At 38.6% G+C, this 21,279-nt stretch overlaps 1 protein-coding gene across 2 annotated transcripts in view; it reads left to right on the top strand.

The window, feature by feature from the left end:
• The window catches only part of LOC130914451 (adhesion G protein-coupled receptor B1-like), a 428,372-nt gene extending 408,600 nt beyond the window's left edge, over positions 1-19,772 (top strand). Inside the window, exons 32-33 of one of the 2 annotated variants that reach the window (XR_009062924.1) lie at positions 14,683-14,832; positions 19,721-19,772. The gene's annotated coding sequence lies outside the window, so the exon portion shown is untranslated. The remainder of the gene's footprint in view (positions 1-14,682; positions 14,833-19,720) is intronic. The other variant, XR_009062926.1, reaches the window with a different exon arrangement.
• The last annotated feature ends 1,507 nt before the right edge of the window (positions 19,773-21,279 follow it).

Below are 21,279 nucleotides of genomic sequence, written 5' to 3'. Positions count from 1 at the left end.
TGCGCAGCTTATATAATAGAGTTAATTTATTTTCCCCTCATAATATATCCATTAATATCTAAACCCCTGGCAACAAAAGTGAGTACATCCCATAGAAACCTCGTACATCCCTAAATGTCCAATTTGAGTACTGCTTGTCATTTTACCTCCATAATGTCATGTGACTCGTTACAGGAGTGCTGTCAGCATTGACTGCAGAGATTGAAGAGGTTGGGGGGGTCATTTCCACATCCATGCTTGACTGTAGGCATGCCATACCTATCTTTGTACTCCACACCTGGTCGCTGCCACACATGCTTGAGACCATTGGAACCAAACAAATTAATCTTCGTCTCATCAGACCATAGGACATGATTGCAATAATCCATGTGCTTTGTTGACATGTCTTCAGCAAACTGTTTGCGGGCTTTCTCGTGTACCGTCTTCAGAAGAGGCTTCCTCCTGGGGTGACAGCCATGCACACCATTTTGATGTAGAGTGCGGCGTATGGTCTGAACACTAACAGGCTGACCCCCCACCACTTCAATCTCTGTAGCAATGCTGACAGCACTCCTGTAGACTACTTTTCATTGTGTCAAAGTGTCATTTTGTCAGTTTTGTCCCATGAAAAGGTATAAATAAATATCTGCAGGAATGCTAGGGGTGTACTCACTTTTGTGATACACTGTATTTGGAAGATCACGCAAAAATTTACCTTTTCATGTTATAAGGAAATAAATAGGTAGCCTAACATAGGTAAATGAACAAAAATGACTTCCAAGTGCACATTTAAGTGCCTGTGACAGCATAAAAAAAACTTAAATAGCATTATTATGTGAATTAGAATCATGTTTTGAGACGATTGGACTATATACAACAATTTGGCAAAGCACAGATGACGAGAAATTAGTCTTTAAATGTGCCGTTTACACCTGCCTGTCATTACAGCGCTCTAGCGTCCCCAGCTGGATGATGACGTCAGCAGGGTCATGTTTTTCATCTAATTTAGAATTCAACCCATTGAGGCGGGAAGATTCAGAATGAGGGAAATACAATAGAGAGGAGCAAAATGTCATGAATGCTTCAATCTCTCTACTCAAATATTTTTACAGGATATTTTTCTATCTACGTATTTATCCTCAATAAATGGTATGGTCATGACAAATACCAGTCTTGTGCTAAATGGAACATGAAGTATTAAAAATGCATTTATTCAGTATGACAAGGCATAATTACTGGGTAATGTTCAAAACTGGCAGCTTCCTCCGAATGGTAATTTGTGCCACCGGAGTTAAACCGTCTTTTGTCATTTCCCTGCCCCGGCTTGGGAGACGGAGGAAAGAGTGTCGTTCTGCTGCTGCCACAGCAGTGCTCGTCGCCGGGAATGAATGCCGAAAATAGCCCATTCTCGGTGGTCAAACCGGCCGACGTTAGAGCGGGGTGCTGCCCCGGGAAAATGGCGAAGTGTCATATGTCCCCACATAAAAAATGTTTTGTTTTTTATTACACCGTCCCTTGTAGTGTAGGCAAACTGCAACTTAAAAAGGTTGTCCACCCGATTGCCTGCCTGAGCGGTCCACTGTCTGACAAGCAACAACTGTTTTGTCCAACTGGACTAGCCTATTCGGAAGGGGGAGAGAAAATCACCTCTAAAGGTGTTCATTGCCTCAGACAACCGTCCAGTGGCACCTTTCTGTCTCCATACAGTTTACATACACATACAGTATACGTGAGACATACTGTAAATTTGACCACAGTATGGTTCCATGTATAAAGTGGCATGTTGCATGCATGAAAAAAAAGAAAACCTGTATGTTCCGTTTGGTTAACACAGAGGATACAACTGGAACAGTTGAAGGGACAAGTAAACACCTAAAAAGAAAAGTCACATCCTGAAAGTAGTTTGGTCTATTTTATGGTGGCTTTTTCACCACAACGTCTCTTCTGGGTTTGAAAGTGAAAACAGGCCAGCTAGAATAACACCAGTTTACCCTTCCCCCATCAGCCTGCAAACACTCAAGATGCTAATTGGAGCAATCCACCCGTGTGGTTTTGCGAGTGTGAATGGGAATGACTAATGACCATAGTGCTAAAAAAAGATGCTGATTAGGGTCAGATGATCCTTCTCTGGTTAAAAAAGTAATTTGTATCAACTGATCCTCCCTTGATAGTTCTAGTGTTAAAATGTGTGCCATGATCCCAGTATTTGACATAATATAAAACATGTAACTTACTCACTTCACAATGGTCCCACAGTTGTTGGACTTGTTTTGGCCATTACCAGCAGTGAACGGGAACTTTTTGAAACCCCAAAAGGCTCACACGCCTCTCCCTGTTGCAGCAACAAAAGCCTGCGGCACACTGGGCTGGCTTGATGCGAAAAATAAATGAAATAATCTGTAAAATCAGCTGAATCTGCAGTCGTTCTGCATACTGTAGTATTGGCTGTATACTGAAGATGTTTATCCCACAGACGTCACATTCGCATTCTTCGTAAATTCAGGAAGTCACTCATTTTAATGGCGTGGGATACAAAAAATTGGATGAATATATCGATCGCCTTCCATTTCATTCAGAAGCATAAATATGAAAGAAACATGCTTTTTGCTGTCATAGGCACTTTAGCTATATTGTAGAATATATCACATTTGAGACGAGCATTTCTGGACCTCATTGAAGTAAATAAAATTTCTTTAACACCTTATTGTGCTCAATCTCACTGCAGTTATATTTGTTTAACTGTGAGAAATGCATGTAATGTTTAATGTATCAATGATACAAATTTTAGAAAATATGTAGATTTTTTTTTTTTTTTAATGTGTGTTGACATTATGTGTTGATGTTTTTGTACAATTGCCGTATGTAATGGAAATTATTATTAGTGGGCCAACTCTGAATTTGTTTGTTTGTTTATTGGTTTCATTGTTTTTGTTTTTGTTTTTTTCTTGTTGTTTTTTATCTTTCTCTATTGCTCGCTCTCTTTCTTTATTATTGAGCCAACTCTGAATGTGTTTGGTCTAGTTGGTTTTCAATTGGTTTCATTATTGTTGTTTTTTTGTTGTTTTTTTATTGTTGTTTTTTATTGCTCTCTCTCTCTCGTGCTCTCTTTCATTGTGTGGCCTTAAAGTCGAAGGACAGGAGCATCTCACGAAATAAGAATGCTTGACGATGAGATCAGGGGTAGAATTGAATAACATTTTCTTCTTCCTACTCCCTTTCGAGTGCAATTAACTATTTTGAACTATAGTGTATTTCCATTTCTTTTGTGCATGCTCGAAATAAAAAAGCTTCATCGTCATCAATAAAAAATGGTTTAAAATTTTTTTTTTTAATTATTATATTTTGTTGAAGGACCACATAAAGCTTTCAAGTCAAAATAAAAAAATCTGAATTTTCTGTTCATTATTTCTGGGGTCAAGCATTACAAGTTAACATGGAAGATGTTGTGAACCTCCCCATCAAAGCAAATAAAATAAGCCTCTTCAACTCTTTCCTTTCTCTTTAAGATATGATCAATTTTCAAATGCTGGGACTGGATCACTGGATGGCAGTGGTGGAATGTAATGAAGTGAAAATGCTTTGTTGCTGTACATAAGTACATTGTTGTGTATCCGCACTTTACTTGAGTATAAATATGAAGTGGTACTTTTTACTTTTACTTCTACTACATTTTACAGCAGGTATCTGTGCTTTTCACTCCGCTACTTTTCAAATTGTTGATTGCCTGAAATTGATCGTTTCGTTTTCATGTCTCAGTTACAATCGATAAGCATGTGCAACTATACCATAACTAAGCACCAGAGGCAGCAACAGGAGTGCAAGAAAGATTAGGAAGGAGAACAAGATATTGATCAATAATAAGCAACGCACTCTTGTACAGGAGGTGGCGGTATGCATCTGATAGTTGCTTGCAATCCACTATGAAGCTAAGTTTTTGAAATTGTTCAACTTTGTTTAACTGCTTGTTAAACTGTTTACTGTTCAGTCAATTTTATTGCTTGTTTTTTTTCCATTCTGCACTGTTTTAAATAAAAATGTATGTATGTAGAAAAAAAACAACTCTCCCTGGGTTGGTGGCTGTTTATTTCAAGCTCATGTCCTTTACCACAGGCCTGGGAGCTTGACAGTCATTCGCAGTATCTTTGCCGTTCTTAGGACTGCACTCTTCTGGACAGAGATGTCTGTTCCTCCAGGTATCTGTCACCTCTCCAGTGGTCCTATGACAAGAGTCACCACTGTTGCATTAGGGCGGCCGTGGCTTGGACCGAAGGGTCAGTGGTTCGATTCCCGGCTATGACTGCCCACTGTCGAAGTGCCCTTGGGCAAGGCACTGAACCCTGATTTGCCTCCAATGGGTTGATAGCGCCTTGCATGGCAGCAGCCTCATTGGTGTGTGAATGTGTGCGTGAACGGGTAAATGTGTGCTAACGTAAAGCGCTTTGGGCATGGTAGTCATGCAGATAAATGCGCTATATAAGTACTGTCCATTTACCTTCTAGGCTTTCTCCAGCTTTTCCCTGAGCCCTTCATATTTCTCTTGTTTCTTGTGTTCCTTTTTCCTTATTTTGCCATCGTTGGGGAAGGCTGCATTGATCACAACGGTGGCAGTCGGGATTGTTCTTATTGCTGCATTTGCATCAGCTAGGAGACTTTCTGGTGGTACTTCACTCATTCTCGCTAGTCGGTATCGGGATTGCAGGCTGTTATCTCTTAGGTTCGTTACTCTCTCATTCAGCTCCTCTGTCACTGAAGCTTGGTACCCTATCTCACGGGGGCGAAGTTAGAGTCAACTCCCTCTTCTGACCTGGCATCCTGGCTCCCCCTTGTCGTAGCATTAACTTGTTGTACCTCCTCAATCTCTAGCTGTGAAAGTAGTTGCCGTCTGCGTATGTTGGAACACTGAGCTATGTAGGTATCGAAGTATCTATGATATGTCCCACATTTTCATATAGCGCCGCTCATAAGGGTTATTGGAGTAGTAGCATTCCAAAAGTGCCTTGTTCGCATCTAGTGTCCATTGTTGCGTGTTCCAGTAGCACCTTTCTCACCATAGTGCCCTGGTTCCTCAGTACCTGGCGCAGATACTGTTAACCCGGGCGACGTCTGATGTCTCTCTGTTATTTATCACTCATCATGTGAGGTAGCGCTAGGCAGTAGCGCTAAGGGTGTTGCCCAAGGACCCAACTGGAAGATGCAATTATGTATAATATATGTATGTATAATGCATAATTTTACAGCAAGTACTTTTGTACATTTACTTGGGTACATATTTTCTTAGATACTTGTACTTTTACTTATAGTCATGTGAAAAAATTAGGACACCCAATTAAATATTCAGATCTTCATTAAGAAATGTTCACATATCAATGTCTGATCTTGTTTTTCTTTATCTCTGTAAAAGAAAGTGATTTAATTGCAGGTAAACAACAAAAATTAACATTGTTTTACTCATTAAACCATTTATATCAACAAAAATGCATATTCTAACTGAGGAAAAAGTTAGGACACCCTACCACCAATAGCTAGTGTTTGGCCGAAATAACTCTAGTGAGATGCTTTTTGTAGCCATCTACCAGTCTTTGACATCGGTCTGAAGAAAGTTTGCCCCACTCTTCAAGGCAGAATTCTTTCAGCTGTGAGATGTTTGGCGGGTTTTCTTGCATTTACATCCCGTTTCAAGTCACCCCACAGAATCTCAATGGGATTAAGATCTGGGTTTTGACTCGGCCATTCTAGGACTCTCCATTTCTTTCAGCCAGTCCTTGGTAAATTTACTATTATGTTTTGGGTCATTGTCATGGATGGATTTACTGGTATGTTTTGGGTCACTGCCATGTGGTGTGGTGTGGCTTCCATAGGGTGTCCTAATTTTTTCACATGGCTGTAAGTAATTTTTTGCACCTGTATCTATACTTTTACTTAAGTAATAAAAGTGAGTACGTCATCCACCACTGCTGGATGATGGGGACCAGAGGAGTGCTGACTGGACTGCAAACCCCCTGGTGGTGGCATGGTGGAAGTGACTGTTGCACCATTTGGCCCTGGCTGGCTTGTACTCTTTGTTCACTTAACACAGACTTCTGTCATCTTGTCACTTTTTGTTGTGTATTATCATCGCGCCTTTGGTATGCATTTTTTAAATGATTCATTATTAAAGCTTGCCAATATCATTCTTGGTTCCTGAAACTGCATTGGGATTCATATCAACGGCCTAGTCATTCACAACGTGTATGAAATCGCGCTGCGTGCCAACCTTGAATAAGAGTGTGTGTGTGATGTTATAGCAAAATTTCAAAATTAAAATGTCGCACTGTCGCTCGGTGTGGGAGTTCTTTTTAAAACAACTTATTTTATTCTTCTTTTTTTCTCAACTTTGCTTTTGTGTGTTAAACCAGCACCCTGGTTTTGAAGGCTGTCGGCATATCAGATTCACGTGGCAGCATGTAGAAGCTGAAATTTGAGTGGACAAAAACTGGTCAGCCAAGGCACACATGCACGTTATCCAATGAAGATGTACAGTAGGGCTATGACTGCACCACACAGTTTTGCAGGTCATACATGAAAGCAAAACGTATTTGATTTGATAATGTATTTGTATACTACATATTGATTGCTAACTATTCCTTTGTTTTAGTGGGTATATGATGAGCACATCAAATACACGTTCAGGAGCTCGATCAGCAGAAATGCTTCTGTCTAGAGTTTCAGAAACACTATGTGAGGCAAGGGCGGACTGGCAAACGGAGATACTGGGAATTTCTCCAGTGGGCCAATGGCCCAGTGGGCTGCTGGGCCCATGTTCAAATGAGCGGACCCTAAAATTAGCGCACCCGCGTAAATTCAAGCATTACGGTAAATGCAGCGAGCGGCAAGGCAAATGACTTCCGTGCGTTTGCATTGTTCCCAACTCTTAAAAAACAACTCTCAACACTCTAAAACATATAACGCCTTGTTGAATTGAATTGAATTGCCATCATTTGAAAATGAAATAAAGTCACCTGATTTAAAACCGCTTCATCTACGCGTAACATGCGCTGTCACATCAGCAGGGGCGCTGCCAGGGATTTTGGGCCCCATGAAAAGATATCACTTTGGGCCCCACCACCAGTGCCGGGACACACACACACATTTAGAGTATCAACTATGTAATTTCCTGCATTCTGGTGAATCTTTACACACTAATTTGTGCATTTTCTGCATTAATTTAAGATGAAAATATATTTATGTAAACATACAGCGTATAGAGCAATAATGAATAGACATATCATCTTTAAGAAATGTACTGAAGCCCATCTTTTACAATCTAAATATATTTTTATTAGAAATATTCTCAAATACCACAATGAATGACTTAAGTTAAAACAAAACTTTTATTCTAACAATACTACAGCATACATTAACGCCAATCAAAAAAACAATCTTTAGAATGATATAACAAACAAAGCGAACACCACATACACACACACACAAGCAATCACACTCACAATTACAAACAAAGCGAGCAGATTGCAGGTTGAGCCTTCTTGATAGCAAAGTCAGTGATCAAATCATTAAAGTCTAGCTTCCTAGCCAACTGACTTTCAATGGACAACATGGCAAGACTAGAAAGCCTGTCCTGACACATAGTGGACCTCATATAATTTTTTATGAGTTTTAGCTTACTAAAAGCTCTCTCGCCGCCTGCAACTGTTACGGGGAGTGTGCAAAATATTCGTAAAGCGATGCACACTTCTCCAAAAATGCTTTGCAGCTGCATCTTAAAAATTGCATTCAGGAGACCAAGAGAGGACAAGTTAGGGGGGAATGTAGCAGTATACACAGAGTTCAAGTGTCTTACTGAAGATGGTCCTGGCTCTGTAGTGTACATAAAATGACAAATATAACAATATCTTCTATATTATTCTAGTATCTTAATTTAATTATTAATTATGATCCATTAACTAATAATAATTATTATTATTATTAATTATTATTCCTTATTACTATTTGTCTCTTAGCCACTGATATTTTATGTGTGGTGTGGCAGTGTTCAAGTTGATTCCTCACCTCCTTCAGTTGGGAGTAAAGATGAGGCTGGCTCATAAAGGGTGTCAGGAGACAGGGCTGCTGAGCCAGACGCAGCAAGAGGAGTTGTGCTTGTGCCTATTACAACAGGCGAGGGCAGAGACAACTGTTTTGGTGTGGAGAGCTTGCGAAAGGGTTAACCTGCTGTACTAATTAAATGTAAGCTAAAAGTGGAGCAAACACTAGCTAGCAAACAATTACAGTATTTCATTATGGAGTAGGCTTAGCCCCATTTGAAAATTTACAATCTCCACTATAGGCTACAGCTCCGAAGCCAGGTCCCTTCCTTGTTAACTAACTAAATTTAATTGATGACAAACTAAATTCAATAAATTCTTGACAAACTGGATACCAGATTAAAAAAAAAATCCACACCAACTTTCAACATCTGTATGATACCAAAAAATGCCGTCATTATTTGGAATTCATGTTCTTGAATTGGTCAATGTCGCTCACTGAGGTCGGGAAAATCCCGTATTTCTTACGGAGTGAGCTGGGACCTGCTTCTGAGCTTTCTAATAGACGTCGCGTGAGCTAAAATAACAGGTTAATTTTCAGCACTACACTGACACAATTTACACCAACCTTCCTTTGTGAAGTACTTTTTCACATCCTGTTGGTCTTTTCTACCCCTCTACACAATACTCCGAGTCATTGACTGGTGTAAATGTGCACCGCTGCTCAGCCTGCGCGCGGTCTGATCAAAGGAAGGGCGGACGAAACCAATTAATGAAAATACACGGGGGGGTGGGAGGGGGGTTTGTTGGCAATACATATGCTCTCTGGATGTTTACTTTTTGCCAAAAACAAAACAAGAAAAAGAAACCCTTCGTTTTATACCTTTTAAAATTATAATTATTAATATTTAAATTTGCAAACGATTACCTAATGCTCTAATTTTCTTTGTGGGCCCCCTCAGGCCATGGGCCCTTAGAATCAGTACCACTTTTCCCCCCTATACGGCGCCCCTGCACATCAGTACACTGTTATACAGTACGATTCCCCTGAGCAACGGGTCGTTTTAGTAGATGAGAGGTTACAGTTCTCATTTGTGTAGTTCTGGCCAAGGTTGGTGAATATTAGTAGTAGACCTCCCTGACTACGAGTTCCCGTACTCAAAACTATGCATGTTTACTGTACAAATATTTAGAAAAATAAATTAAAAGTCCTACATGTATACTATGATCAGGTTACAATTCTCATTTTTGTGTTACTGTAAATCCACAATTCTGAGTAAGTTTTGGACAAGGATGGTCAATATTAGAAGTTGACCTCTCTGGCTACACCCAGACTAGAAACTAAGCATTTTTACAGTACAAATATTTAGAAGATTTGAATTAAATTTCCTTATTGTGTACTTAGATCTGGTTACAAGTTACAGTTCTCATTTATATGGTACTGTAAATCCACAATTCTGAATATGTTCTGGCCAAGGTGGATTTTAGTACTAGGCCTTTTCTGACTACTCCCTTACTATGCATTTTTACTGTACAAAAATTTAGAAAATTTGAATTAAAAGTCCTACATGCATATTTTGATCTGGTTACTGTTCTCATTTTTTTGCAACTGTAAATTTACAGATCTTGCAGTTTTTCTCAATTTCTTTGGCACATTTCTCAGATCGGACTTGCAGTTCTCAAAACAACTTGTTAAATCCTCACAACATCGCATCACTAGTGCACATCAAAAAAGCAGTTTCTCATTCCTTGCAGATATGTTTGTGCATCCATGCACAAAATGATTTTGTACAATTCCCTGCTGTTTCTACATTATCAGTTGCATCTGCCATGATGGTCAAAATGAATTATCATGAGTCTCTATTGAATAGTCTCACCACCCACATCTAGTCATTACTTCATTGCATAAGCCTTCATACGCAAAATGGATGAACATGTTGTCAGAAAGTGTCAACATGTGTTTGCTAATTTTTTAGCATTTTCATTACTTATTTTATGTAACTTATTTTAACCTGCCAAAATGTGTAATAGTTTGGGACAATGTGAGTTTCCACCACGCCAACATAATCAGGGAATGGTTTGCAACCCACAACACAGGGCCGTTCCTGACCAATTTGATACCCTAGGCAACATATTTGTTGCCCCCCCCCCCCCCCATTTTCACCATATAAATTTTTTTAAACACACTGAAAAGCACATTATCTCTTTGTAATTTATTATATAAAAAAGACAACAACGAACTACTGCAGAAATTAAAAGAAAAATGCTCTAATAACTATTCAAAAACACCAATCAAAAGCACTTCAAAAATAAAATTAAATAAAATACATTAGTTATTACAATATGATTAACACCCACCCGCACAAACCTATATAAAGACACACAGAACACTTTAAAATGCAACTTTTTTCCCCCCACCTTGACCTATAACCTTACTCACATTGTCTTCACTGATGCAATAGCATCTTTTCCAATCAATAACCATAATAGCACCTAAATTACTGCAGTCTACTGTGCCTGTCTACTGGATCTACCACTATCCACCATCTTTAATGGGAGTAGTTAAAAGAATATAAATTCTTGAAGCACTGCAACTACACAGGACTATCCAATAATAATGAATTAAATAATACAGTGGGGCAAATAAGTATTTAGTCAACCACCAATTGTGCAAGTTCTCCTAGAGGCCTGTAATTGTCAACATGGGTAAACCTCAGCCATGAGAGACAGAATGTGGGAAAAAAAACCCAGAAAATCACATTGTTTGATTTTTAAAGAATTTATTTCCAAATTAGAGTGGAAAATAACTATTTGGTCAACGACAAACAAGCCAGATTTCTGGCTGTCAAATAGGTCTAACTTCTTCTAACGAGGTCTAACGAGGCACCACTCATTACCTGTATTAATGGCACCTGCGTTAACTCACTATCGGTATAAAAGACACCTGTCCACAACATCATTCAGTCACACTCCAAACTCCACTATGGCCAAGACCAAAGAGCTGTTGGAAAACACCAGAGACAAAATTGTAGACCTGCACCAGGCTGGGAAGACTGAATCTGCAATAGGTAAAACGCTTGGTGTAAAGAAATCAACTGTGGAAGCAATTATTAGAAAATGGAAGACATACAAGACCACTGATAATCTCCCTCGATCTGGGGCTCCATGCAAGTTCTCGCCCCGTGGCGTCAAACTGATAACAAGAACGGTGAGCAAAAATCCCAGAACCACACGGGGGGACCTAGTGAATGACCTACAGAGAGCTGGGACCACAGTAACAAAGGCTACAGTAGTAACACAATCAGTAACACAATGCGCCGCCAGGGACTCAAATCCTGCACTGCCAGACGTTTCCCCCTGCTGAAGAAAGTACACGTCCTGGAGTGGCCTAGCCAGTCTCCAGATCTCAACCTCATAGAAAATCTGTGGAGGGAGTTGAAAGTCCGTGTTGCCCAACGACAGCCCCAAAACATCCCTGCTCTAGAGGCGATCTGCATGGAGGAATGGGCCAAAATAGCAATAACAGTGTGTGAAAAGTGTGACAGAGTTAAAGAGTTACAGAAAACGTTTGGCCTCCGTTATTGTCAACAAAGGGTACATAACAAAGTATTGAGATGAACTTTTGGTATTGACCAAATACTTATTTTCTACCAAAATTACTAAATTATTTAAAAATCCAACAATGTAATTTTCTGTTTTTTCCCCCCCCCACATTCTGTCTCTCATGGTTGAGGTTTACCCATGTTGACAATTACAGGTCTCTCTAATATTTTCAAGTGGGAGAACCGGCACAATTAGTGATTGACTAAATACTTATTTACCCCACTGTATATGATGGCAAAAAAAAAAAAAATGAATATTTTTTTACATGAACGTGATCGCCATTTTAATGAATAAATGACACATTTAATAACAAATGTTTGCATTTAAATCCATGGCACTTTTAGTCCACCGTACCAGAGAACTTAGAAATTATTAATTGCATATTTAATGGTGTATTTATTTAATTAAGCTTGGCACTTTTAGGCAAGGCAAATTTATTTGAAAAGCACAATTCAACACAAGGTAAAAGTGGTTCACTTCACATGAAAGTAAGCAAGAAAATTTTAGTCCCCCGTACACTTTGTCTTACTTTCTCTAAAATGGGAGGGGAGTAAATGTACCTGAAACTAATACACAGCTGGCTGAATATTGAAAATATTTCTAAAACAACAGCCTGGCTAATGATACAGTATAATCTAGCTTTAGCAGTATGTCATATAAACTCTATGTAAATAACCGCTAGCTTGCAGTTGCACAAAGTATCCGTGCTTATGCTGTTGAAAAAAGTTTTTAATCACAACAAACCTGTTTTTCTTCACGTTTATGCTCCTCATCTTTCTTTTTCTTCACTCTAAAATGCAAGGGCTTTTGTCTTTTCATGGCGTTGACTTGTCACCGTGACGTCACTCAATGGCGTACCGGACGCATGCTATTTTTAGTCGCATCGTAAAGTGGAAGTAAAGCAGAAGTGGGACATTATAGATCCGCCCTCGCGTAGAAGCCATGTTAATTCAGTTACTTTTCTCCGGTAATCTTTCAAAAACCAACATGCCGATCACACATTGGTTTTTTGGAACTTGTAGAAACGACTCTAGACATTACGAGATATGAAGGATGTTTTCTTCCCACCTTTCCCAAAACCAAAAACTCGGAGGAAAGAATGTGAAGAATGAATCAACTTGCGCGGACCTAGAACACCAGCTCGGTGAATCCATTTACATTTCATATGCAGTTGGCATGGTCTTTTAGAGGACAAAGAGGTAAGCCATTTTGATATTTTTAACTTATTTTTTTAGCGTGACGTTGTGCCGTGCTGCTTCTGTCTGACAATGAATGACCTGAAAAGAATTAAAATGGTATCTGAGTGCCACTGTTACCTTTTCTGTTGTAAAAAAATACATAAATAAAAGAAAAGAACTTTGGTAAGGGGTAAGTGTGAATAAATTATAGAATTAAGAATTGTTATCAATGAAAAAATTATAAGTCACTGAGTAGCATTTGCGATCGTTACACAAAATTACAATATAAATTAACCCCAAGAACGGTCAGAGACGTAGGACAACCAGAGGATATAATATTTAAGAAAGACAGGGCTGGTGGAAAAGGACAGCTTGTTGAAACAGGAGTCACTGTCAGTCGCGTAAGAAAAAGGTGTGGGTAAAAAAGCTTAGGCTATGCTCGTTTTTTTTTTTTTTTTTCCGTCTTTTTCAGCCCTCGACACTCAAGCCATCTCTTTAAGTGAACATTTTTATGTTCTTCCACATCTTTGCCAGTGAATTTGGCACCAGGGACATTATTTTCGGAGAGAATTGGTTTAGCTGTGTAAACATCTCTTTCGTACACAGTTTCCATTTATTTCCTATTGGGGACAAACGGAAGCGTGTCCCCCCTTAGCAACAGTAGCTAGCGTCATGAATATTAATACCTGGAGTGACGTGTTGCTTCCGGTACGCTATTGCGGAGGCTAAAAATAGCACCTTCATGTAGCTCGCTGGTCTGCTGGGTGGTGAGTGACACTAGGGTCTGTGGTGAAATTACCGCATCACAGGAAACAGTGAAACGGGCAGAATGCACACTAGAAAAATGATTTCATTATTATTTGAAGACTTATTAGGATATGTTTTGTTGTTCTTTCGTTTTATTGTTTTGTATAAGTTTTTGAATAATGCTATCACCAAATATTATTTGAACATTATTCTTGACCCCCTATTGGACGCTGGGATGCCCCGAGGCATTTGCCTAGCTGGCCTTATGGAGCGCACGGGTCTGCCACAACAAAATGATAATGTAGTCTACCACTATAAGCTACACCCCCTTCAATCTCATGGAAGAATTTTTCTTCACTTGGAGATGGCAAGTGTATGATCGCCAGCTTAACTATCAGAGTGAGACTCCTGGATGCCATGAATGCAGCATGTAGTGACATCACAGCAGTTGCCTGCAGTGGCTGGGTAAGGGATTCAAAAAGATTCTTTCCATGCTGTATAGCAAGAGAGGACATCCGTTGTGGATGAAAACTTCTGGCCAAACACAGAGGAACGTCAAGATGTGTTGGAAGAATGGCTGAATAAAGCTGACAGCAGTTGAAGTTTAGTTGTGCTGATTGTCTCATATTCACATTTCTAATTTTGCTTGTATGTTATATTTCTTTGTGATACTCCGTGCTGTCTTTTGCTTTCTGTATTTCAATGACGTGGTCTATAGAGGTTGTAAAAACAGTAAAAGTGTAAACTGAATCTTGTCCAGTCTCTTGCAATTAATCTCCACCACAAGAAGGTGTAACTTGAAAAATCAGAGCCTTCCACCAGAGTTACTGATCAATTGAGAGCATGACTAAGCAATTTGACTGTCTTGTCTGTACACAATGAAACAAGGACTTATCATTCTGACAACACTTGACATATTCATTGACACAGAAACTTAATTTTCAGTGATACACAGAGTATTTTGCACAGAAAACAGGCTTTTGCAGGTAATCAATGTTGCTTTGCTACTTGTGCGACATTTTGTTAGGATTGAAAAATTAGTTTTTAGGATTTCAACTCTGATCTTAGAAACATACCAAAAGCAACTGAGAAAAACTGGAATAGATTCTGGCCAAGGTTAGTGAATATTACTAGTGGACCACTCTGTGTTGCAGGCTGGATGGCTTCCAACACCATCCATGAAGTCTTTCAATGACTCCTGGGCCACTCTGCCTGCCCAGCCCACCCCTGGTGTGAGGGTGGTATGAGGGTTCCAATCTTCAAAATAAGGACTTGTGCTCACAACCTGGCTGTAACTGCCACAGGTAAGTAGAGTAGCCAAAAACTTTAGTCAAGGAAGAGTAGCGTTACATCAAAGTAATATTACTGTACTCAAGTAAAAGTAAAAAATTTGGTGAAAAGAATGTTCAAGTAATGAGTAACTGCTTACAAAATCAGATTTTATAAGGTTATATTTTTGTTTCATCACAACATCATCTATATGAACTGTGATTATTATACAGTTCTATAACCAATTACATTCCCATGTAAGGCCAAAAAATACACAAAAATCATTGAATTTCAACTGGAAAAATCTACAGAAATGAAACATTACCCGTCCAAAGAGCATGAATGCCCTCTAGTGGAGAAAACATTTACGATGAAATTAAAATGGTCATAGCTCCTGTTTTCCAAGGTCTTTCGGTGTGAAATAAAAACTGGATGAGATGTTGAAATGCATGTTCATTTTATTATTGACAGCAACACGCTATGTGAAATTGTTTATTATTTACAGCGCATTAAATACGTCACACGATTGAACAGATTGGACTTCCATCTGCAAGCTTGTCATGTAACTTTGTTGTTATGTCTGATTTGTATCATGGAGTCAAGCAATTTTTGTTGCAAACCCTTGGTGAAACTAGTAGAGCCACTCTGCTGGCAGAAATAAAGTCAAATCTCATGTGTAGAATAAAGACGAAAAATGTAACGACTCTAGGATAGCCCAAAGTAGCAGAGTCCAAGTATCATTTTGTCTTCAGTAAAAGTCTTAAGTAAAAGTCAAAAGTATGGTGTGGAAAAATTGTAAACACTGTACCATCTAATTTTTCAGCTCCCTGAGTACACTGACGGCCACAGTGAGCAACATCAGATATGCACGCTGTGGCCACACACCAGTACCACGCCTGTTCAAAAACCTTGGATCATAACAAGTTACATGGCATATAGAAAGAATGAAATTACAGCAACAAATTTCATTAGTTCACTTTTCATATAATTGATTTGACCCACTTAAATGAAAATGACAAAAATCTCCTTGTCCAGGAGATACTATGTTACTGTATATGTGATTGTGGAATAGCCTGCACCCTAAATCCGCATCGTTACGAATCTAGGCCTTTTTTTTGGTTTTGTTTTGTTTTAAATGGTTATAAGACCCACTTTTTTAGACTCGCTTTTTTCCAGACTAGGGTAGCCTGGTATTATTTCTTAAGTGTTTTAATGTTTTCAGATTTGATCTGTTTTATTTGCTGTTCTGACTTATATCGCGATGCGTTCTTTTTGTTTTTCTTAATGTCATTGTATAATAATTTCCTCCATTTTATTTATCATGAACTATATCATAACGTTGTTGTAAAGCACTTTGAGGACCTTTCGTGTTTTTGTAAAGGGCAATATAAGTAAATTTGATTTGATTTAATATGTGTGAGTCCTGCTTAGGGCTTTATTTTATTTTGACTAAATTCTTGTGATTTTGTCCAAAAAATGGCTTTTCCTTTGAAGTGTGATAACTTAGTCATTTCTGAATATTTTTTCACTTTCAACCACTCAAAATGTTCAGTGCCATCAGACCTATGTACACATATAAAGTTTTTTATTTTTTTTAATTTTCAATGCCCCCTATGGACAATAATAGTAGCATTATCCGAATAGCAAAACTAATTATGCTGTATATATATAAAAAACAAAAGTCTAATTTGAATATTACATATCACATAGTTAGAGGCTTGAATAAGTCTTTAAGTCATAACAACCGATTTTTTTATGCATGCCCAGTTTTTACACATTTGCAGTTTTCTCATTTACACTAAACTCTTGTGATTTTGTCCAAAAAATGGCTTTTCCTTTGAAATGCGATAACCAAGTCATTTCTGAATATTTTTTCACTTTCAACCACTCAAAATGTTCAGTGGCATCAGACCTATCTACACATATATAGTTTTTTATTTTTTTTTATTTTTTTAATGCCCCCTATGGACTATAATAGTAGCATTATCCGAATAGCAAAACTAATGATGCTGTATATATATAAAAAACAAAAGTCTAATTTGAATATTACATATCACATAGTTAGAGGCTTGAATAAGTCCTTAAGGCATAACAACCGATTTTTTTATGCATGCCCAGTTTTTACACATTTGCAGTTTTCTCATTTACACTAAACTCTTGTGATTTTGTCCAAAAAATGGCTTTTCCTTTGAAATGTGATAACTAAGTCATTTCTGAATATTTTTTCACTTTCAACCACTCAAAATGTTCAGTGGCATCAGACCTATCTACACATATATAGTTTTTTATATTTTTTATTTCTTAATGCCCCCTATGGACAATAATAGCAGCATTATCCTAATAGCAAAATTAACTATGCTGTATATATATAAAAAACAAAAGTCTAATTTGAATATTCCATATGACATAGTTAGAGGCTTGAATAAGACCACAAGTCGTAACAACCAATTTTTTTATGCATGCCCAGTTTTTATACATTTGCAGTTTCTCATTTACACTAAACTCTTGTGATTTTGTCCAAAAAATGGCTTTTCCTTTGAAATGTGATAACTAAGTCATTTCTGAATATTTTTTCACTTTCAACCACTCAAAATGTTCAGTGGCATCAGACCTCTCTACACATATATAGTTTTTTTTTTTTTTTTTTTTAAATTTTTTATGTTTTAATGCCCCCTATGGACAATAATATATATATTATTATATAAAACAAAAGTCTAATTTGAATATTCCATATGACATAGTTAGAGGCTTGAATAAGTCCACAAGTCGTAACAACCAAATTTTTTTATGCATGCCCAGTTTTTACACAATTGCAGTTTTCTCATTTACACTAAACTCTTGTGATTTTGTACAAAAAATGGCTTTTCCTTTGAAGTGTGATAACTAAGTCATTTCTGAATATTTTTTCACTTTCAACCACTCACAATACTCAGTGGCATCAGACCTATCTACACATATAAAGTTTTTTTTTTTTTTTTTTTTTTGCCTCCTATGGACAATAATAGCAGCATTATCCTAATAGCAAAACTAACTATGCTATATAGGGTATACATAAATCAAACTAAAGTATTTTATATTACATAATTACATCATTGGATAAGTAAAAGTCGGAACAATAGATTTTTTAAGAACAAGACTGTGACAAAGTGACAACTGATTTGATGATTAGAATTTATGTTAACAATTTTACAAAACATATACACAATATAACAGTTAACATAATAACAATATACAGAATTCATGATGTGCACTTTGAGATTTGTTTTTTAAATGTAAAGTGCGTTATAAATAAAATGTATTATTATTTATTATTATGTTCGAAGCCCGAAGTGGCTTTGTGCAAAGGCCACATTGTTTGCGCTTGGACGGGGGTCCAGCTCGCTGCTCTCCCAAGCCTTCGGCAAACGGCGGTGGTTCCCGTTTTAGAACTTCTGGCTTTAGAGCCTTGCCAAGTTCCTCAAGAAATAGTCGGCGCTTGTAGCTTTTCTTCACGTTCCACTCAGGGTAGATCTCCGTGAACAGCGCTGAAGGACGAAATGTCCAGCATGTGAAAAAACTCACACTTTGGCCACCTGAGTGTGCGCCGGCGGCAGGAGTATGTGGCACAGGCCTGCAAATCACAAGCACGCACAACAATAACAGCTTTGATCTTTGATCAGCTTTTACAAGACAAACCTTGATATGCAAAACATGTGCTTACTCACTTTCGCCATCGCCTCGATCGCCGTCATTTTCGTCATGCGCCTCAACGTGGTCATGTCCGTGCCCCCGCCTTCTGCTCCCCGCTTTCATCTCCGTCATTATGTTGTCAACCATTTCCCATTTCTCGTCATCAAAGTCGTCCTCCTCCGGCATCGAAAGTCCGGAAGAATTTCTTCAATGTCTTCTGGACTCGCCGAAGTAGCGTCCGAACGAAGGTCGTCGTCGGAATCAGGATTTTCTAACACCATCCGAATCGTGTTCTGCAGTGAAATACTTCTCGCCGCCATCGATCACAGTTGTGTTGGAAGAAATGCAAAATGGTGATCCTCGCGAGAACAGAGACTCCCAAAATGCCCAGAACCAATGAGAGTAAAGAAATTCAAACACCCAACCAATAAGAGTTGAAGTTCAAACGACAACAATAAACACGTGTTTTTTTGTTTTGGTATTTTTGCATTTCCGGGAAGTACCGGTTTATTGTCTCGTGCACACGTGGAAAATTGCAAATATGCATGCCCAAATAGACTGAAAGTGAGCTCAGACACATAAACACCAATTTTCTTGTAATGCCAACCGTTTTTATCGCATTAATTTTTTACTAATTTGTATTGAGTTTCGCAAGCAAATTCATGTATTGGCCTATGGCTCCAACTAGTGACTTTTGGGTGACAACACACAAATTCCTCTTTTTGCATGTTTTTGACTCGCCAAAGAAGCGATTACATCAATAATCACGGAAAATGCATTATAACACATCAGGTTTACAACATATCAAAAATCATGATTTATAATGGGAGTCAATGAGCCAAAAAATGGCAAAATAACAAGAGTTTAGTGCAAATCTTCCCAGCCTGTTTGCAATAAGTTAGAAATTCCCGGATGGTGCCATTTTGAACTTCTACATGATTTAGTATCCTGCAGGAAATATCAGCTCCCTAGTGTATTTTTTCATATGCTTTTTTTCCTTTTAAACACAGAAAAAAACGAAAAAAGCCAAAAAATGGACAAATAACACCCAGGGGTTTTAAAACATCGGAAGAGTCCTCCTTTGGCCTGGGTAAGGTCCTAGTTGTGACATGGGTTAGATAAATAAAACATAATGAACAACCACAATGGGTGTTGTATTGAGTTCATTTTGTCTACACTTATAGATTAGTTGAATTTTTCATTTATCCCAGACGATTTTTTTTTAGGTTGTTTTGATTCCCTGACATGTTTCAGCGACTACTTCCGCCTTCCGAAAAAAACAAACATCCGCGCTGGATCAGGGAGGCCATTGAGATCCGCAAGCGGGGCCCGAGGACCATCAACAGGGACGAGGGGGCTTACATGCTCTCTACTACCTGGACCATCATCCTAGGAGAGTGAATGGTCAGCAGAGGGCGTGAGTCGCCAGTCAAATCTGACAGGTGAGTCACGCCTTCATCCATCATCTGATGAAGATGCGTCACACCAACACCAGTGACTCTCTGATGAAGGCGGAAGTAGTCGCCGAACATGTCAGGTAATTGAAACAACTTGAAAAAATTGTCTGGGATCAAAGACAAATTCAACTAAACCACAATGGGAGTATGTAAAACTCCCACATTAAAACTTTTCAGATAATATGGACACTCAAGATTTCTATTCTCTATGTCTAAGCAGCTAAACAGGACAGGTTACATTTTTTTTTTTTTTTAAACTCACTCAGTTTCACTGCTTGTTCTTCTATTTACACATACTCCGACTACCATTCCATCTTAAAAGAACCACAAATTCTTTTTTACTTTGGCTTGATGAGTGTGGTATCGCTGCACGTTTCTTTCGCCATGACAAGGGTAGCATTTGCGTCTCTTAACTCAGCTGCACCGCTAGCTAACCTGCACGGCGCGTCAACACTGTCAATGCTACGATCGGCTGCGTAGCTAGTGCAGTGAACTTTATCGTATTGCTGGCTAGGACACCTGTTGCTTCTTGAGTTACGATGCGAAATGGTTACAGAAAACAATATGGTTTGTCTAATTAACTAGATTATATCAGTTCCAAAATTAGATATGGAAAGAACAGTCGCCTCCCAACTCTACTCTCACCTATCCCAGAATAACCTTTATGAACAGTTTCAATCTGGTTTTCGCCCAATACACAGCACTGAAACAGCACTCGTTAAAATGACTAACGACCTCCTCATGGTAGCTGATTCTAGACTGCTCTCCATCCTCATCCTCCTAGACCTATCTGCAGCCTTTGTTACAATTAGTCACACCACACTCCTCCACCGGCTTTCCACTATTGGCATCACCCGCACCCCGTTGAACTGGTTTTCTTCCTATCTTTCTAAGCGCAGCCAATATATCCAACTAAGGTCATTTAAATCTACACCCTCCCCTGTTACCTCCGGTGTGCCTCAGGGCTCTGTCCTGGGGCCCCTACTCTTCATCATATACCTACTTCCCTTTGGCAATATTTTTCGTAAATTTAACATCCACTTTCACTGCTATGCTGACGACACCCAACTCTACCTCACTTCTGAACCCTCCTCCTCTCTCCCGTCCTCATCTCTGACTGACTGTATCTCTAAAATAAAAATCTGGTTTACCCACAATTTCCTAAAACTTAACAGTAATAAAACTGAGGTGCGCTTCGTTGGCTCTAAATTCACCATCTCAAAAAACCATAACATATCCCTTACCATTGACAACTCCCCTGTTTCACCCTCCCCCCAAGTCAAGAGCCTAGGAGTCATCCTCGACAACACACTTTCCTTTCAATCGCACATCAATAACATTACCCGGATTGCCCAC

Source organism: Corythoichthys intestinalis, chromosome 4 (assembly GCF_030265065.1).
Source record: "Corythoichthys intestinalis isolate RoL2023-P3 chromosome 4, ASM3026506v1, whole genome shotgun sequence".
Lineage (NCBI taxonomy): Eukaryota > Metazoa > Chordata > Actinopteri > Syngnathiformes > Syngnathidae > Corythoichthys > Corythoichthys intestinalis.
The sequence above is the reverse complement of the archived record's forward strand: the minus strand, read 5'-3'. Positions and strand labels throughout refer to the sequence as shown.